Genomic DNA, 6,550 nt, shown 5'->3' with positions numbered 1-6,550 from the left:
TCCAGGGTGGGCTTGGCACACGCATAATAAACCTACGCTGTGTGTTCTGAAAGGCCTGTATTTTGGCTTGTAAACGGCCTCTATTTTGTTTAACGTAATCTTCAAGTGAGCTTGATTCGCTCGTGGTCGTCGAATTAAGTCTGTAACTCGTCAGCATATAACGCCTGTCAAACCTTGTGAAGCGGCACTTCGCAGTGACCGCGCCACGCCCATATTATCACCTAAATACTACTTTCACGGCCACAAAATCTGCGACGGTTCCATCCTGATCATCGCGACTCCATGTGCGTGTAGTTCTGAAAATTTATTTGATCAAATTAATCCGTGAGGTTTAACCAGCTTGACGTCCTGAAGCAGCGCTTGGACACTGAGAGAGATTGTAGTGGATACCACCGTGGCCGGGAATCGAACCTGTGACCTTGTGCTCAGCAGCAGAACACCACAGTACACTGAGCCACCGCTTGGGATGCCCTATTCTAGTTGGCTGGCTGAAAAAAGAACGATCCTTCAACAATCGCGCACCGCCTCCTATTCAGCTGCTTAGTGAACTCAAGCTAATTTGTATGGCTAACTGGTACTCTCAACTCATTGAACATATTTCTTTATGTCAATAATAACGCGGCTCCCACTATCCACTCCATAGCTAGAAAGTACGCGCACACACCAAATGGTACGCCATGAACATACGCGCCTACTGCAGTCATAGATGCTTATGGTCGTCGGTAACGAAATACATGGCCATGCACATCACTGCCGTGACAAGTGGCAAAGCTTCTTAATATATTTGCACAAGGCTGCTGAGCACGAGGTCGCGGGATCGAATCCCGGCCACGGCGGCCGCATTTCGATGGGGGCGAAAACACCCGTGTACTTAGATTTAGGTGCACGTTAAAGAACACCAGGCGGTCGAAATTTCTGGAGTCCTCCACTACGGCGAGCCTCATAATCAGAAAGTGGTTTTGGCACGTAAAACCCCATAATTATTTTATATTTGCACTCAGTCCCCGTCGTTGTCAAAATCTTTCTCTGACACATGGGACTAGTTTTTCAGTGCGTTGTGTTTCTTTCCTAATTCTTATTGCTCTTCACCTATGGCGTGTACGCAGCGCCAGGTGATAGCATTGCAATAAGGGAAAGGTTGACAAGATGTACAATTGTTGAGGCAATCAACCTAAATGCAACAAAAGAAACCTGTCATTGCACGACAGTAAACGAGCGTCACCAACGCAGACATTTACGGTTAACGATACATTTACAACAAAAATGAATGCATCATTGGACGTAACAGTCGCAACTCAGGCAACGACCAATTCCATTCTTTTATGGTTCGTGAAAATTAGTACATCTCGAACAAATCTATTTTGCAGTTTGGCATCAGTGTTTGTCTTTTATTTTTGGCAGGCAGCCACTCCTGTCTGCAATGAATGAACTGATTCGCTAACTTTCCTTGCTTTAATGACGTGGTCGAAGCGTGGAGCTATGTAACGTGCACTTTAAATGTATAGTATCTATCAGCGGGCAAGATGACTCCCTTTGCGCACTGACTAACGTACAGATGTTACCATACACGCTGCGCCCGTTGGAGATTCCTATAAGTACCCGGCGTATTTTTTATACGTTAGCCAAATGGTAGCTTGGACAGCCCGCATACAGTATAAGCGTCTCGTGCGTACGCTCCATTATCTGCTCTGCTCGCGGAGACCTTTGAGCACACCTTCGCCGGGACGCAACAAGTCCAAAAGGCGCCGTTCACGTGCGGAAATTCTTTAGCTGCACAACGGCGTGCTGTCACAACAACCAAACGGCAGTGCTAGTCGAACGGACGATTATTGTGCCAAAATCAGCAAAAGCCAAACTGTCCGCACTATGTTGGCGGCGCCTTGCTATATGCACCACCGCGTAGGTTATCTCGACCGGCGCCGCCACTTCGTAAACGCGGCGGTTGTCCGTTGTGGTGGGCGGGTGTCCGACGACGGGTTCGCTGCTCGGGTGCCACTGGGCGCGCGTCGGGCAGTTCGGGGCTTGGAACAGCCCGAGGTGGCCGTAATGGTCAGGGCGCGCGCGGACGACGCTTCTGCCCTCCTTGCGAGGCATGACGCGTTCGAAATGACAGTTTTTACGCCACGCGAGATTACCGCCGGAGGGCGCATTTCCCCTAGTGGCAGTGATAAGCGACGGCTGTCCTTCATTTAGTCGCTGCGTTGCGTAATGGCGGAGCTCTCGGCCGCCTTGATGAAGTCGTTAAAGAGCCTCCTTCCCTCCTACTTTCCTTCCCGAAACGGATTGCGGCACAAGGGCGGAATGTGGCTCGGAATGGGCTCTGTGTCCACCATTCCAAGCTTCAGGTCAGTGACAACTCGTTGCTGGCGTTTGTCGAGCGCTTTCGAACAGCGCGATGAGCCATTTGCTGCCGCTGCATGCGCTCTCCCGTCCGAGAGCACGTGTGTCCTGCAGAGAGAGAGAGCAGCGGATGACGCCAGCGCGCCGCGCTGCGTCATTGATTGCCTCGTTTGTCGCAACCAATGGCAGGCCGTAATCGACGCGGAAAGAGGTTCGCGGTGCGGTTTTAGACAGGCAGGGATGCAAGAACACACATCCAGGGCGCGGTATACGTTCATCTTGGAACGTCGGAACCAGCGCACAGTGTTCACGATACAAAGGGAGAAGAAACGGGCACCACAACCGATGCTTCGCAACTACACTTTATTTCGAAAACGCACTCTTAATATACATGCACACCGGCACATCGCTGTGCGAAAAGAAACAACATTTATTTAGCCAAAGAAAAAGAACTAAACACTCTTGCCTGAAAACCATATTATCACGTTTTTTGTTTTTTTTTTTGTTTTTTTTTCTTGTCTTTCAGAAAGGGCAACCGGCGCTTATTCAGGTGACAGGTTGTTGGCCCATACACTTTTGTTTTTTTCGTTTTGCGATATGAAATGCCTTCATTATTTCTCTGGTAGCTGATCCATATGGTAGAAAGTACTGTGGTTTCCCTGAAAATCGCAAGCAACCTCGTTTTGAACAATGACTTTTCATGTGAGAATGAATGTCCCTCTGTAGTGACCTTTTGTGTTTTGACAATCGTGTAGGAACGCCTTTGCGGGCTGCGTGACAGTGCCCACAGAAACAGTTTGTGTGTGCGTGCGTGTGTGTGTAGTTTTTTTTTTAATCCTTCTCCCTCTCACCTATCGCTTCCCCTTTTCCCTCCCCCAGTACAGGGTAGCCAACCGGAGATAATCTCTGGTTAACCTCCCTGTCTTTCCTTTGCCTTTCTCTCTCTCTCTCTTGACAATCGTGTGTTCACAAAGCGGAAAATTTGGCCAATGTGCCACATGTTACCACACGACAGACAAAAAGTAGACGAATGCTTAATCTTGCACTTTCCATCCTCTAGTATATCCACCTTTGCCGACAGTCTACGATTTATAACCTGGTACGAGCCACAGTGCCGTTAGGGAAACCTAAACAAGCTAGTTTCAATGTCCGCGGAATTGCTATTACACTGTGTAATTACGTTCGACTTGGTAAAAGGTCAGTAAAGAGCATGTTTTTTTTTTAACTCCGCACATGTCTGAAAATAGCAACTGACTCATCTTTAAAGACAGCTGTGATCCTGTAAGCGCCAGATGAACAATCTCTATGGAAAAGCCGGTGGGTGACGCCTTTTCCGAATTCTTTAAATCAGCTTAATACGACGTCATATGCTATATGACGTCGTATGACATGTGGATTCTAACACCTATATTTCCTATAACACATCAAGAGAAACCCGTCACAAGCATCACCTAACACTCCAAGAATATTCTTGCACTAACAATACATTCAGCTTCTCGTTCTTCCCGCGAGCAGTTCGCGATTGGAATGCTTTAGCCCAGACATTGGTCGATCAGCCTACTGTTGACAAATTTGTTGAAATAGTTGGCGCAACAGTATTGTCAATCACTATCTAAATGACATGTTATCATTGTCTTTATCATTGTATTGTCAAATATTTTTGGAAATGTGTGATGTGAAATGATGTATGATGCTATCAATTGTATAACCATATGCTTATCCTTCTTTTGTCTCTTGCAAAATATCATATGACATTGAAACAAGGTCTTTGTGCGTTATGTTTTTGCCATATTATTGCTCTTAACATAGGTCCATGAAACTCTACTCTTGCCAAGTGCCCTTTTGTATTCTTATGTATATGCCTGTACTACTATGTCTACAGACCCTTCTAACCCACTCCTGTAAAAATCCCTGATGGGATTGACAGTATCACAAAATAAATAAATAAAATAAAATAAATATGGCCACATCTTGCTGAGGCTATACAGTTGCTAACTATTTATTATGTATAAACGGGAAAAGGAAAGCTACCCTGTTTGGCATACTTGTGAGGCATGCTTGGCAGACAAGCTTTGTGAGTCAAAGCTTGTAACTCGGCCGCATTCTATGTTTCTTTTTGTTGTTTTCATTCTCCACTCCTGTAATAGCACTAAAAGGGCTGACAGTATAAATAAATGAATGAATGCAGCTTTGTTTTTTGTTTTTTGCATGCCGCAGGTTTCTGCAAAAGCTTGTAATTTAAAATGCAAACGCCTATCCACAGTTGCAGGCCCTAGTTAAGACTATTGCACAGCTACAAAAAAAAAAAAATCTATATAGTTTTATTTTTTCCAACATGCACTGGTCTCTCTTCCAACAACACCGCGAGATGGACGCGTTCAATGAAACGCTTTTCATTCCACCACGAGGACAATCATCGTCGCCATCGCCAGTAGCCCAATTCAATCCACTGCACGGAGAATTGCCCAGCAGCATGCATGCCTTGTGTCTGTCGGCTACCGACTACACCTGCAATTTTCCTAATCGCATCACTCCAAATAGTTTTCAGCCGACCTCATTCATGCGTTTCCTTTCCATTGACATCCGTTCTGTATCTTTTTTCAACAGACATTGGTTATCTGTTCTGCGAACTGCGTGACCTGCCAAAGACTATACTCTTCTAAAATGAGTAATAGTGACATCACATTTTAATGCGATAAGCATTCTTTGGGAACTTAATGCATTTATCGGTATGTCCGTCCGCATCTATACTTCTTTCTATAGCCAACTGGGCCACTGAGTGTGGGCTGCTCGGCGTGTGCCCGAAAGACAACCTAGGAATAGACAACTTGGGCCATTTGATAATATGTGCAACTTGACATGTGTTACTGGGGTGCCGGGTAGACAACTTGGGTCATTGTTTAGTGTAACTGGGCATACAGACAACTGTAGGTATGTGAAGATTCTTGGCTAATCCTCTAGAGCGGATATGTGCCGCTGGATAGGTGCCAGGAGGGACAGGCAGTACAAGAAACAAGAAGCGAAGAAGTCGGCATCAAAAGCAGTCAAGCGCGAAGAAACAAGATAAGTGCATAGAATGGGACCAGAGCGTGCATTGAGCTACAGACGAGTGAAGAGGTCGGTAACAAGGAAATCGAAGAGGTGGCTACACAGGAGTAATTAAGTTGGCAATATGGTGCGTACGCAGATACGTTCACGTGGGAGCAGGACATCGCGACGTTATGGCATCAGCTCGCTCGGCGGCCCCTAAATTCTTTACTCGGCCCTGGAGTTTCTTCATCCTGGTGTGTACGGGATCGAGGCACTTACTGCCGCGGTTTGCACATCTTCACTTATTACTCATGCCTGTCCGAAAGTGTCTCCGGCGTTTACGCACTACATTACGGTTTCTAAGCGTTGCAAACTCATGCCTGGCGGGGTCGCTGCAATGAGTACGAAGGCTGTGCACTTGTGACAAGCCATTCCAGGTGCGTGCAGTGACTAAGCGTGCACCTAACCCACGCTGGAAGTAGTCAGCGCAGCACCACATCTTAAAGACGTGCTAGAAAATTAGCGCACCCGCGCGAGACTGCGACCACACCTGCGCCGACTGCAAGCAGCCCATACGACCCACCACCAAACACCTGATGTGGGTATGTGCGGCACACGAAGCTTGGCCTCAGAGATCGGACAGCGAGCGCTGTCTCTAGGAGGCCATGCACCGAGAGACAGTGAGAGACACCTAGAGGGCATTTTTTCTTTATTTTTAGGCACGTAAAGTAATAAAAATAAAAGCCTCAGCCTGACCTAGAGGACAGTCGCCCAACCCTGGAGTCTCCTAGCTTTTTTTTTCATGAGATCCGTGCTTTTGCACAGGTTATAGATCCTGCTCCTAGCAATGCGTCTTCAACTACTGACACAACGTTCCGCCTTTACCTTTCTTGCTACTATTAAGCCAAAGAGCCATGCCATCAAATAAAACATTTATTAAATCAATCAATTATCTCGCTATTCGCGCTGACCATGGAAGCTAACTGGGAGGGCTTGCGAAGGTTTCTTTACGAGCGTACGTTGTATATGGGAGTAAAAGGCTAGTAAATAGGCAATGGAACACAAAACACGTTTCTTTTCTTTCTTTTTCTTTACTCGCCATCGTAATAAACATTCAGCCATCTGGACACCGTCATAGTTTCGGTCCCGCTTCACATTTATGTTTTCCTTAATTATGGCA

General features: G+C 46.5%; 1 protein-coding gene across 1 annotated transcript in view; it reads left to right on the top strand.

Moving 5' to 3' along the window:
* Nucleotides 1–1,455: 1,455 nt before the first annotated feature.
* The window catches only part of LOC135902353 (tetraspanin-33-like), a 262,578-nt gene continuing 257,483 nt past the window's right edge, over nucleotides 1,456–6,550 (top strand). The window contains exon 1 of the mRNA XM_065432362.2: nucleotides 1,456–2,345. The gene's annotated coding sequence lies outside the window, so the exon portion shown is untranslated. The remainder of the gene's footprint in view (nucleotides 2,346–6,550) is intronic.

The sequence above is a fragment of the Dermacentor albipictus genome, chromosome 5 (assembly GCF_038994185.2).
Source record: "Dermacentor albipictus isolate Rhodes 1998 colony chromosome 5, USDA_Dalb.pri_finalv2, whole genome shotgun sequence".
In the NCBI taxonomy this organism is placed as follows: domain Eukaryota; kingdom Metazoa; phylum Arthropoda; class Arachnida; order Ixodida; family Ixodidae; genus Dermacentor; species Dermacentor albipictus.
This window is presented reverse-complemented; position numbering and strand designations above follow the sequence as displayed.